This window comes from Oncorhynchus masou, chromosome 33 (genome assembly GCF_036934945.1).
Source record: "Oncorhynchus masou masou isolate Uvic2021 chromosome 33, UVic_Omas_1.1, whole genome shotgun sequence".
NCBI classification, from domain to species: domain Eukaryota; kingdom Metazoa; phylum Chordata; class Actinopteri; order Salmoniformes; family Salmonidae; genus Oncorhynchus; species Oncorhynchus masou.
This window is the reverse complement of record NC_088244.1, coordinates 865,226-879,004: the sequence shown is the minus strand read 5'-3', so window position 1 is coordinate 879,004 and position 13,779 is coordinate 865,226. Positions and strand designations below refer to the sequence as shown.

At 46.0% G+C, this 13,779-nt stretch overlaps 1 pseudogene; it reads left to right on the top strand.

Moving 5' to 3' along the window:
• Nucleotides 1-12,275: 12,275 nt before the first annotated feature.
• The window catches only part of LOC135527669 (plasma membrane calcium-transporting ATPase 3-like), a 151,624-nt pseudogene continuing 150,120 nt past the window's right edge, over nucleotides 12,276-13,779 (top strand).

The following is a 13,779-nucleotide window of genomic DNA, read 5'->3' as shown; positions in this document are numbered from 1 at the left end:
AGTCCTGAGGCATGGTCCTAGGGCTCAGGTCCTCTGAGAGAGAAAGAAAGAAAGAAAGAAAGAAAGAGAGAAAGAAAGAGAGAAAGAAAGAGAGAATTAGAGAGAGCATACTTAAATTCACACAGAACACCGGATAAGGCAGGAGAAATACTCCAGATATAACAGACTGACCCTAGCCCCCTGACACATAAACTACTGCAGCTTAAATACTGGAGGCTGAGACAGGAGGGGTCAGGAGACACTGTGGCCCCACCCGACGATACCCCCGGACAGGGCCAAACAGGCAGGATATAACCCCACCCACTTTGCCAAAGCACAGCCTCCACACCACGAGAGGGATAACTTCAACTACCAACTTACCATCCTGAGACAAGGCCGAGTATTGCCCACAAATATCTCCGCCACGGCACAACCCAAGGGGGGGCGACAACCCAGACAGGAGATCACGTCAGTGACTCAACCCACTCAAGTGACGCACCCCTCCTAGGGACGGCATGAAAGAGCACCAGTAAGCCAGTGACTCAGCCCCTGTAATAGGGTTAGAGGCAGAGAATCCCAGTGAAGAGGGGAACTGGCCAGGCAGAGACAGCAAGGGCGGTTCATTGCTCCAGTGCCTTTCCGTTCACCTTCACACTCCTGGGCCAGACTACACTCAATCATAGGACCTACTGAAGAGATGAGTCTTCAATAAAGATTTAAAGGTCGAGACTGAGTTTGCGTCTCTTACATGGGTAGGCAGACCATTCCACAAAAATTGAGCTCTATAGGAGAAAGCCCTGCCTACAGCTGTTTGCTTAGAAATTCTAGGGACAATTAGGAGGCCTGCGTCTTGTGACTGTAGCAAAAATGAGTAAGTAAGCCAGTGACTCACCCCTCCTAGGGACGGCATGGAAGAGCACCAGTAAGCCAGTGACTCAGCCCTCCTAGGGACGGCATGGAAGAGCACCAGTAAGCCAGTGACTCAGCCCTCCTAGGGACGGCATGGAAGAGCACCAGTAAGCCAGTGACTCAACCCCCTCCTAGGGACGGCATGGAATAGCACCAGTAAGCCAGTGACTCAACCCCCTCCTAGGGACGGCATGGAAGAGCACCAGTAAGCCAGTGACTCACCCCTCCTAGGGACGGCATGGAAGAGCATCAGTAAGCCAGTGACTCACCCCTCCTAGGGACGGCATGGAAGAGCACCAGTAAGCCAGTGACTCACCCCTCCTAGGGACGGCATGGAAGAGACCCAGTAAGCCAGTGACTCAGCCCTCCTAGGGACGGCATGGAAGAGCACCAGTAAGCCAGTGACTCAGCCCTCCTAGGGACGGCATGGAAGAGCACCAGTAAGCCAGTGACTCAGCCCTCCTAGGGACGGCATGGAAGAGCACCAGTAAGCCAGTGACTCAGCCCTCCTAGGGACGGCATGGAAGAGCACCAGTAAGCCAGTGACTCAGCCCTCCTAGGGACATACAGTTAATATAAGGAAATCAGTCAATAGAAATGTATTAATTAGTCCCCAACTTATGGATTTCACATGACTGGGAAATTAATGCAGATATACATGTGTTGGTCAAAGATACCTTTAAAATAAAAGGTAGGGGCGTTGATCAGAAAACCAATCAGTATCTGCTGTGACCACCATTTTCCTCATATATCGCAACACATCTCCTTCACATAGAGTTGATCAGGCTCTTCAATGGGTGTGCAAAGTGAATATTGGAACACACTGTCGTACACGTGGATCCAGAGCATCCCAAACATGCTCAATGGGTGACATGTCTGGTGAGTATGCAGGCCATGGAAGAACTGGGACGTTTTCAGCTTCCAGGAATTGTGTACAGATCCTTGCGACATGGGGCTGTGAATTATCATGCTGAAACATGAGGAGATGGCAACAGATGAATGACGCAACAATGGGCCTCAAGATCTCGTCATGGTTTCTCTGTACATTCAAATTGCCATCGATAAAAAGCAATTGTGTCCGTAGCTTATGCCTGCCCATACCCTAACCCCACCGGCACCAAGGGGCACTCTGTTCACAACGTTGACATCAGCAAACCGCTCGCCCGCTCAACGCCATACACACTGTCTGCCATCTGCCCGGTACTGTTGGAACTGTGATACATCTGCGAAGAGCACACTTCTCCAGCCAGTGGCCATCGAAGGTGAGCATTTTCCCACTGAAGTCGGTTACAACGCCAAAATGCAGTCAGGTCAAGACCCTGGTGAGGACGACGAGCCTGCAGATGAGCTTCCCTAAGATGGTCTCAGATGATCCCTGAGCGTCGTTACATGTGGTCTGTGCTTGTCAAATCAAATCAAATTGTATTGGTCACGTGTTTAGCAGATGTTATTGCAAGTGTAGCGAAATGCTTGTGTTTCTAGCTCCAACAGTGTAGTAATATCTAACAAGTAATATCTAACTAAATGCTTGTGTTTCTAGCTCCAACAGTCCAGTAATATCCAACAAGTAATATCTAACTAAATGCTTGTGTTTCTAGCTCCAACAGTCCAGTAATATCTAACAAGTAATATCTAACTAAATGCTTGTGTTTCTAACTCCAACAGTCCAGTAATATCTAACAAGTAATATCTAACTAAATGCTTGTGTTTCTAGCTCCAACAGTCCAGTAATATCCAACAAGTAATATCTAACTAAATGCTTGTGTTTCTAGCTCCAACAGTCCAGTAATATCTAACAAGTAATATCTAACTAAATGCTTGTGTTTCTAGCTCCAACAGTCCAGTAATATCTAACAAGTAATATCTAACTAAATGCTTGTGTTTCTAACTCCAACAGTCCAGTAATATCTAACAAGTAATATCTAACTAAATGCTTGTGTTTCTAGCTCCAACAGTCCAGTAATATCCAACAAGTAATATCTAACTAAATGCTTGTGTTTCTAGCTCCAACAGTCCAGTAATATCTAACAAGTAATATCAAACAATTTCACAACGATACACACAATACACTCAATCTAAAGGAATTAAATTAAGAATATATAAATATTTGGATGAGCGATGTCGGGGCGAACATAGACTAAAATACAGTAGAATAGAATACAGGATATACATATGAGATGAGTAAAGCATAGACTAAGATACAGTAGAATAGAATACAGTATATACATATGAGATGAGTAATACATAGACTAAGATACAGTAGAATAGAATACAGTATATACATATGAGATGAGTAATACATAGACTAAGATACAGTAGAATAGAATACAGTATATACATATGAGATGAGTAATACATAGACTAAGATACAGTAGAATAGAATACAGTATATACATATGAGATGAGTAATACATAGACTAAGATACAGTAGAATAGAATACAGGATATACATATGAGATGAGTAAAGCAAAATATGTAAACATTATTAAAGTGAATAGTGTTCCATTATTAAAGTGGAAAGTGATTTCAAGTCTATGTTTATAGGGCAGCAGCCACTAAGTTGCTAGGGATGGCTATTTAAAAACATCTTCATTGTTGGTGGGTCCCCTGCGGGACGTTGAGCTAACGTAGGCTAATGCAATTAGCATGAGGTTGTAAGTAACAAGAACATTTCCCAGGACATAGACATATCTGATATTGTCAGAAAGCTTAAATTCTTGTTAATCTAACTGCACTGTCCAATTTTGTAACGGTTTTCTGTAGTTGAAGGAGTGGTGGACCAAAACGCAGCGTGGTGGTTATTCATGGTACTTTAATAATAAAGACTCTACACATGAACAGACTAACAAAACAATAAACGTGAAAACCTAAAACAGCCCTATCTGGTGCAAACACAAAGACAGGAACAATCACCCACCATCACACAGTGAAACCCAGGCTACCTAATGTATGATTCTCAATCAGAGACAACTAATGACATCTGCCTCTGATTGAGAACCATACTAGGCCGAAACATAGAAATACCCAAATCATAGAAGAAAAAAAACATAGACTGCCCACCCCAACTCACGCCCTGGCTATACTAAATAATGACAAAACAAACAGACTGCCTACCCCAACTCACGCCCTGACATTTACATTTACATTTAAGTCATTTAGCAGACGCTCTTATCCAGAGCGACTTACAAATTGGTGAATTCACCTTCTGACATCCAGTGGAACAGCCACTTTACAATAGTGCATCTAAATCATTAAGGGGGGGTGAGAAGGATTACTTATCCTATCCTAGGTATTCCTTGAAGAGGTGGGGTTTCAGGTGTCTCCGGAAGGTGGTGATTGACTCCGCTGTCCTGGCGTCGTGAGGGAGTTTGTTCCACCATTGGGGGCCAGAGCAGCGAACAGTTTTGACTGGGCTGAGCGGGAACTGTACTTCCTCAGTGGTAGGGAGGCGAGCAGGCCAGAGGTGGATGAACGCAGTGCCCTTGTTTGGGTGTAGGGCCTGATCAGAGCCTGGAGGTACTGCGGTGCCATTCCCCTCACATCTCCGTAGGCAAGCACCATGGTCTTGTAGCGGATGCGAGCTTCAACTGGAAGCCAGTGGAGAGAGCGGAGGAGCGGGGTGACGTGAGAGAACTTGGGAAGGTTGAACACCAGACGGGCTGCGGCGTTCTGGATGAGTTGTAGGGGTTTAATGGCACAGGCAGGGAGCCCAGCCAACAGCGAGTTGCAGTAATCCAGACGGGAGATGACAAGTGCCTGGATTAGGACCTGCGCCGCTTCCTGTGTGAGGCAGGGTCGTACTCTGCGGATGTTGTAGAGCATGAACCTACAGGAACGGGCCACCGCCATGATGTTGGTTGAGAACGACAGGGTGTTGTCCAGGATCACGCCAAGGTTCTTAGCGCTCTGGGAGGAGGACACAATGGAGTTGTCAACCGTGATGGCGAGATCATGGAACGGGCAGTCCTTCCCCGGGAGGAAGAGCAGCTCCGTCTTGCCGAGGTTCAGCTTGAGGTGGTGATCCGTCATCCACACTGATATGTCTGCCAGACATGCAGAGATGCGATTTGCCACCTGGTCATCAGAAGGGGGAAAGGAGAAGATTAATTGTGTGTCGTCTGCATAGCAATGATAGGAGAGACCATGTGAGGTTATGACAGAGCCAAGTGACTTGGTGTATAGCGAGAATAGGAGAGGGCCTAGAACAGAGCCCTGGGGGACACCAGTGGTGAGAGCGCGTGGCGAGGAGACAGATTCTCGCCACGCCACCTGGTAGGAGCGACCTGTCAGGTAGGACGCAAGCCAAGCGTGGGCCGCGCCGGAGATGCCCAACTCGGAGAGGGTGGAGAGGAGGATCTGATGGTTCACAGTATCGAAGGCAGCCGATAGGTCTAGAAGGATGAGAGCAGAGGAGAGAGAGTTAGCTTTAGCAGTGCGGAGCGCCTCCGTGATACAGAGAAGAGCAGTCTCAGTTGAATGACTAGTCTTGAAACCTGACTGATTTGGATCAAGAAGGTCATTCTGTGAGAGATAGCGGGAGAGCTGGCCAAGGACGGCACGTTCAAGAGTTTTGGAGAGAAAAGAAAGAAGGGATACTGGTCTGTAGTTGTTGACATCGGAGGGATCGAGTGTAGGTTTTTTCAGAAGGGGTGCAACTCTCGCTCTCTTGAAGACGGAAGGGACGTAGCCAGCGGTCAGGGATGAGTTGATGAGCGAGGTGAGGTAAGGGAGAAGGTCTCCGGAAATGGTCTGGAGAAGAGAGGAGGGGATAGGGTCAAGCGGGCAGGTTGTTGGGCGGCCGGCCGTCACAAGAAGCGAGATTTCATCTGGAGAGAGAGGGGAGAAAGAGGTCAGAGCACAGGGTAGGGCAGTGTGAGCAGAACCAGCGGTGTCGTTTGACTTAGCAAACGAGGATCAGATGTCGTCGACCTTCTTTTCAAAATGGTTGAAGAAGTCATCTGCAGAGAGGGAGGAGGGGGGGGGGAGGAGGATTCAGGAGGGAGGAGAAGGTGGAGCGAGAGGGAAAAGGATACAAGGTAGTAGTCGGAGACTTGGAGGGGAGTTGCAATGAGGTTAGTGGAAGAACAGCATCTAGTAAAGATGAGGTCGAGCGTATTGCCTGCCTTGTGAGTAGGGGGGGAAGGTGAGAGGGTGAGGTCAAAAGAGGAGAGGAGTGGAAAGAAGGAGGCAGAGAGGAATGAGTCAAAGGTAGACGTGGGGAGGTTAAAGTCGCCCAGGACTGTGAGAGGTGAGCCGTCCTCAGGAAAGGAGCTTATCAAGGCATCAAGCTCATTGATGAACTCTCCGAGGGAACCTGGAAGGCGATAAATGATAAGGATGTTAAGCTTGAAAGGGCTGGTAACTGTGACAGCATGGAATTCAAAGGAGGCGATAGACAGATGGGTAAGGGGAGAGAGAGAGAATGACCACTTGGGAGAGATGAGGATCCCGGTGCCACCACCCCGCTGACCAGAAGCTCTCGGGGTGTGCGAGAACACGTGGGCGGACGAAGAGAGAGCAGTAGGAGTAGCAGTGTTATCTGTGGTGATCCATGTTTCCGTCAGTGCCAAGAAGTCGAGGGACTGGAGGGAGGCATAGGCTGAGATGAACTCTGCCTTGTTGGCCGCAGATCGGCAGTTCCAGAGGCTACCGGAGACCTGGAACTCCACGTGGGTCGTGCGCGCTGGGACCACCAGATTAGGGTGGCCGCGGCCACGCGGTGTGGAGCGTTTGTATGGTCTGTGCAGAGAGGAGAGAACAGGGATAGATAGACACATAGTTGACAGGCTACAGAAGAGGCTACGCTAATGCAAAGGAGATTGGAATGACAAGTGGACTACACGTCTCGAATGTTCAGAAAGTTAAGCTTACGTAGCAAGAATCTTATTGACTAAAATGATTGAAATGATACAGTACTGCTGGAGTAGGCTAGCTGGCAGTGGCTGCGTTGTTGACTTTGTAGGCTAGCTGGTAGTGGCTGCGATGTTGACACTACACTAATCAAGTCGTTCCGTCGAGTGTAATAGTTTCTACAGTGCTGCTATTCGGGGGCTAGCTGGCTAGCTAACAGTGTTGATTGCGTTACGTTACCTTAAAAGAACGACAATAGCTGGCTAGCTAACCTAGAAAATCGCTCTAGGCTACACAATTGTCTTAGATACAAAGACGGCTATGTAGCTAGCTAGCTACGATCAAACAAATCAAACCGTTGTACTGTAATGAAGTGAAATGAAAATGTGATACTACCTGTGGAGCGACGCGGAATGTTGACCGGGTAGTTGAAGTTCAATTCGGTAGAGGTTGGCTAGCTGTTGGCTAGCTAGCTAGAAGCATCTCCTACGTTAAGGACGACAAATAGCTGGCTAGCTAACCTCGGTAAATTAAGATAATCACTCTAAGTCTACACACTCTAAACTACACAATTATCTTGGATACGAAGACAGCGAAGACAACTATGTAGCTAGCTGACACTACGCTAATCGAGTCGTTCAGTTGAGTGTAATAGTTTCTACAGTGCTGGTGGACAGTGGACGTTAGCTAGCTGCTTAGCTAGCTGCTGGGCAGATAGCAGTGTAGACTACGTTAGGACGACGAAATACGATAATTATGCAATTATCTTTGATACAAAGACGGCTATGTAGCTAGCTAAGAAGAAATTGCTAAGATTAGACAAATCAAACCGTTGTACTATAATGAAATGTAATGAAAAATGTAATGAAAAGTTATACTACCTGCGGACCGAAGTGTAGATGCGACCGCTCGCTCCAACCCGGAACCGGAACCATGCTAAATAATGACAAAACAAACAGACTGCCCACCCCAACTCACGCCCTGACCATACTAAATAATGACAAAACAAACAGACTGCCCACCCCAACTCACGCCCTGACCATACTAAATAATGACAAAACAAACAGACTGCTCACCCCAACTCACGCCCTGACCATACTAAATAATGACAAAGCAAACAGACTGCCCACCCCAACTCACGCCCCGACCATACTAAATAATGACAAAACAAACAGACTGCCCACCCCAACTCAAGCCCTGACCATACTAAATAATGACAAAACATAGACTGCCCACCCCAACTCACGCCCTGACCATACTAAATAAAGACAAAACAAACATAGACTGCCCACCCCAACTCACGCCCTGACCATACTAAATAATGACAAAACAAACAGACTGCCCACCCCAACTCACGCCCTGACCATACTAAATAATGACAAAACAAACAGACTGCCCACCCCAACTCACGCCCTGACCATACTAAATAATGACAAAACAAACAGACTGCCCACCCCAACTCACGCCCTGACCATACTAAATAATGACAAAACAAACAGACTGCCCACCCCAACTCACGCCCCGACCATACTAAATAATGACAAAACAAACAGACTGCCCACCCCAACTCACGCCCTGACCATACTAAATAATGACAAAACAAACAGACTGCCCACCCCAACTCACGCCCTGACCATACTAAATAATGACAAAACAAACAGACTGCCCACCCCAACTCACGCCCCGACCATACTAAATAATGACAAAACAAACAGACTGCCCACCCCAACTCAAGCCCTGACCATACTAAATAATGACAAAACATAGACTGCCCACCCCAACTCACGCCCTGACCATACTAAATAATGACAAAACAAACAGACTGCCCACCCCAACTCACGCCCTGACCATACTAAATAATGACAAAACAAACAGACTGCCCACCCCAACTCACGCCCTGACCATACTAAATAATGACAAAACAAACATACTGCACACCCCAACTCACGCCCCGACCATACTAAATAATGACAAAACAAACAGACTGCCCACCCCAACTCAAGCCCTGACCATACTAAATAATGACAAAACAAACAGACTGCCCACCCCAACTCACGCCCTGACCATACTAAATAATGACAAAACAAACAGACTGCCCACCCAACTCACGCCCTGACCATACTAAATAATGACAAAACAAACAGACTGCCCACCCCAACTCACGCCCTGACCATACTAAATAATGACAAAACAAACATACTGCACACCCCAACTCACGCCCCGACCATACTAAATAATGACAAAACATAGACTGCCCACCCCAACTCAAGCCCTGACCATACTAAATAATGACAAAGCAAACAGACTGCCCACCCCAACTCACGCCCTGACCATACTAAATAATGACAAAACAAACAGACTGCCCACCCAACTCACGCCCTGACCATACTAAATAATGACAAAACAAACAGACTGCCCACCCCAACTCACGCCCTGACCATACTAAATAATGACAAAGCAAACAGACTGCCCACCCCAACTCACGCCCTGACCATACTAAATAATGACAAAACAAACAGACTGCCCACCCCAACTCACGCCCTGACCATACTAAATAACGGCAAAGCAAAGGAAATAAAGGTCAGAACGTGACAAATTTACAGTAGCTATTACAGTAAAATAATACCATGCTATTGTTTGAGGAGAGTGCACAGTTATGAACAGGAACATTTACTAAAAAAACAATTAGGAACTTGAAGCTTTCCACCTTCTCCACTGCAGTCTTGTCCCATCGATGTGGATAGGGGCGTGCTCCCTCTGCTGTTTCCTGAAGTCCACGATCATCTCCTTTGTTTTGTTGACATTGAGTGAGAGGTTATTTTCCTGACACCACACTCCCAGGACCGTCAGCTCCTCCCTGTAGGGTGTCTCATCATTGTTGGTTATCAAGCCTACTACTGTTGTGTCGTCTGCAAACTTGATGATTGAGTTGGAGGCATGTGTGGCCATGCAGTCATTGGTGAACAGGAAGTAAAGGAGGGGGCTGAGCATGCACCCTTGTGGAGTCCCTGTGTTGAGGATCAGTGAAGTGTAGATGATTTTTACCTTCACCACCTGGGTGAAGGTAAATGCTGAGCTTAGAGGGTATTATGGTGTTGAATGCTGAGCTGTAGCCCATGAACAGCATTATTACATAGGTATTCCTCTTGTCCAGATGGGACAGGGCAGTGTGCAGTGTGATGGCGATTGCATCGTCTGTGAATCTATTGGTGCGGTATGCAAATTTAAGTGGGTTTAGGAATCTCAGGTAAGTTAGGTGATATGGTCTTTCAAAGCACTTCATGATGACAAAAGTGAGTGCTACAGGGCGATAGTCATTAGGTCAGTTATCTTTGCCTTCTTGGGTACAGGAACAATGGTGCCCATCTTGAAGCATGTGGGGACAGCAGACTGGGATAGGGAGCAATTGAATATGTCCGTAAACACACCAGCCAGCTGGTCTGCGCATGCTATGAAGATGCAGCTAGGGATGCCATCTGGGACAGCAGCCTTGTGAGGGTTAACACGTTTAAATGTTAAAAATGATTTACATTGGCTACGCAGAGAAGAGCCCACAGTCCTTGGTAGTGGGCCGCATCGGTGCCACTGTGTTATCCTCAAAGCGGGCAAAGAAGGTGTTTAGCTTGTTTGGAAGCAATACGTTGATGTCCGCGATGTGGCTGGTTTTTCTTTGTAGTCCATGATTGTTCCTGCCACATGCGTCTCGTGTCTGAGCCGTTGAATTGTGACTCCACTTTGTCTCTATACTAATGTTTTGTCTGTTTGATTGCCTTGCGGAGGAAATAAATATAGTGTTTATATTCGGCCATATCTCCAGTCACCTTGACATGGTTAAATGCACTGGTTCAATATTATTCTCAGAGGATTCCCGGAACATATCCCAGGCCACGTGATCAAAACAATCTTGAAGCATGCATTCTGATTGGTCAGACCAGCGTTGAATAGTCCTTAGCATGGACACTTCCTGTTTGAGTTTCTGCCTATAGGAAGGGTGGAGGAAAATAGAGTGGTTATCAGATTTGCCGAAGGGAGGGCAGGGGAGGGCCTTGTAGGCATCCAGAAACTTGGAGTAGCAGTGGTCAAGTGTTTTAGCAGCTCGAGTACTACAGTCAGTGTGTTGATAGAACTTCGGTAACGTTTTCCTCAAATTTGTTAAAATCCCCAGCTACAATAAATGCATCCTCAGGATATGTGGTTTCCAGTTCGCATAAAGTCCAGATAAATTATTTTTAAAGGCAGTTGTGGTGTCGAATTGAGGGGGAATATACACGGCTGTGACTATAAAGGAAGAGAATTCTCTTGGGAGGTAATACGGTTGGAGTGAACAAAATCACCTGAGTTTCTGTATGTTATCACAATCACACCATGAGTAGTTAATCATGAAACATACACCCCCACCCTTCTTCTTACCGGAGAGATATTTATTCCTGTCTGCGCAATGAACTGAGAACCCAACTGGCTGTACGGACTAAGACAGTATTTCCCGAGAGAGCCATGTTTCCGTGAAACAGACTATGTTACAATACTTGATGTCTCTCTGGAAGGATATCCTTGCCCTGAGCTCGTCAACTTTATTATCCAGAGACTGAATATTAGCGAGTAATATACTTGGAAGCGATAGGTGGCACGCTTCCTGAGTCAGACTTGAAGTCCACTCCAAATACTTCTTCTCTGTTTTGGATCAGCGTCTGGAATCAGTTCAATTGCCCCGGGGGTGCGAACACATTTTCAGCTTCAGGAATGTCTTATTCCTGTTTGTAATGCTGCTGGTGAGATACCGCCGCTCTGATATCCAAAAGTTCTTCCCGGTTGTAGGTAATAACACAAAAATGTTTTTCTTAGCAGCTAGAAGCATGGCTGCCCTATCTGTCGGTGTCATTTTACTGAGGCCAGTTGGACGAACTGCCAAATTCTCTAAAACGACATTGGAAGCAACTGGTGGTAGAGATTTTTTTTTAAATACCCTGACAAGAGTTCTGGTGGACATTCCTGCAGTCAGCATGCCAATTGCACAGTCCTTCACAACATGAGATATCTGTGGCATTGTGCACATTTTAGAGTGGCCTTTTATTGTCCCCAGCACAAGGTGCACCTGTGTAATGATCATGCTGTTTAATCAGCTTCTTGATATACCACACCTGTCAGCTGGATGGATTATCTTGGCAAAAGGAGAAATACTCACTAACAGAGATGTATACTAATTTGTGCACAACATTTGAAATAAATATTGTTTTGCTGTATGGAACATTTCTGGAATGTTTTATTTCTTGTGAAACACTACATGTTGCGTTTATATTTTTGTTCAGTGTATGTTTATTTGGACTCTTTATCTCCTCCCTTCCTTTTCTCTCTTCCTCCCTCCTCCCTTTCCTCCTCCCTCCTCCCCATTCTCTCTCTCTTCCTCCCTCCTCCCTTTCCTCCTCCCTCCTCCCCATTCGCTCTCTCTTCCTCCCTCCTCCCTTTCCTCCTCTCTCCTCCCCATTCTCTTTCTCTTCCGCCCTCCTCTCCTTCCTCTTGCAGACGCTGCATGCCTCCGAGTGCGTGCAGAGGTCTCAGTTCAACCCCGGAATGTCGCATCATCATCAGCTTCTCCTAGCGCCCTCGTAGTTCTCTATCTCTGTCTATCTTTAGGACTATAAACACTGCGAGCAGAACCCGGTAGACTGATAACCGTTACCTGAGGGTGCTACCGAACCCCGTGGTCCCTCTCACCCCCCTGCCTGCCTAGGAAGCACATCACCTCTGCGTCTTGTCTCTCTGCGCCCCGCTGCTGAGCGAGATCAATCAGACAGACAGAGCGGATCTTAAAGGGGACAATATTCATCATCATGATCAATATCAACATATGGACCAAGCGATAACGGAATCAGCTCTGTTACTTTAGTAGATTCTCTGCTTCCAGGCGCATTAACGGGATTCTGCCTCCGTCTCTGTGTCCTTGAGCTCGGCCTGTACAGTGAGTCAGTGGTGTGTAGCCTATGCATGTTTGTGTGTGCGTATGTGCATCTGTGTGTGTGCATATGAATACATATGTGTGTACATGTAGGTGCATATCTGTGTGTACGTGTGTGTGTGCGTGTGCGTGTGTGTGTGTGTGCGTGTGCGCGCACGCGGTATGGTGCCTGATGATGGTAAGAGAGAGATGTTTTGTAGGAGGTCAAACAGTTCTTTAATGTATTTAATTTACCCCTGTGATCACGCTGTCCGGGTAGGTTGGTGCTTCTGTCATAGTGTGTTTGTGTGTGTGAGATCAGAGAGTGAGTGATGGACAGAGATATAGAGGAAGGAAGTGTCACACAGTAGACTTCATAACAGCTGAGTGAACAAAGCAACACCTTCTCTTTCCATGGTGAATCCAGATGAAAAGCTACAATCCCTTAATCACCTGTTAAATCCATTTCATTCTTAATCACCTGTTAAATCCATTTCATTCTTAATCACCTGTTAAATCTATTTCATTCTTAATCACCTGTTAAATCCATTTCATTCTTAATCACCTGTTAAATCCATGTCATTCTTAATCACCTGTTAAATCCATTTCATTCTTAATCACCTGTTAAATCCATTTCATTCTTAATCACCTGTTAAATCCATTTCATTTTTAATCACCTGTTAAATCCATTTCATTTTTAATCAACTGTTAAATCCATTTCATTCTTAATCAACTGTTAAATCCATTTCATTTTTAATCACCTGTTAAATCCATTTCATTCCGTGTAGATGAATGGGAGGAGACAGGTTAAAGGAGGATTTTTAAACCTTGAGAAAATTGAGACATGGATTGTGTATGTGGGTCAAGAACTGCAATGCTGCTGAGTTTTTCACACTCAACAGTTTCTTGTGTGTATCAAGAATGGTCCACCACCCAAAGGACATCAAATCAAATCTATTTAGTTTATTTGTCACATGCGCCGAATACAACCTTACAGTGAAATGCTTACTTACAAGCTCTAACCAAAAGTGCAAATAAGGTATTAGGTGAACAATAGGTAGGTAAAGAACAGTAAAATGACAGGCTATATACAGTAGCGAGGCTATAAA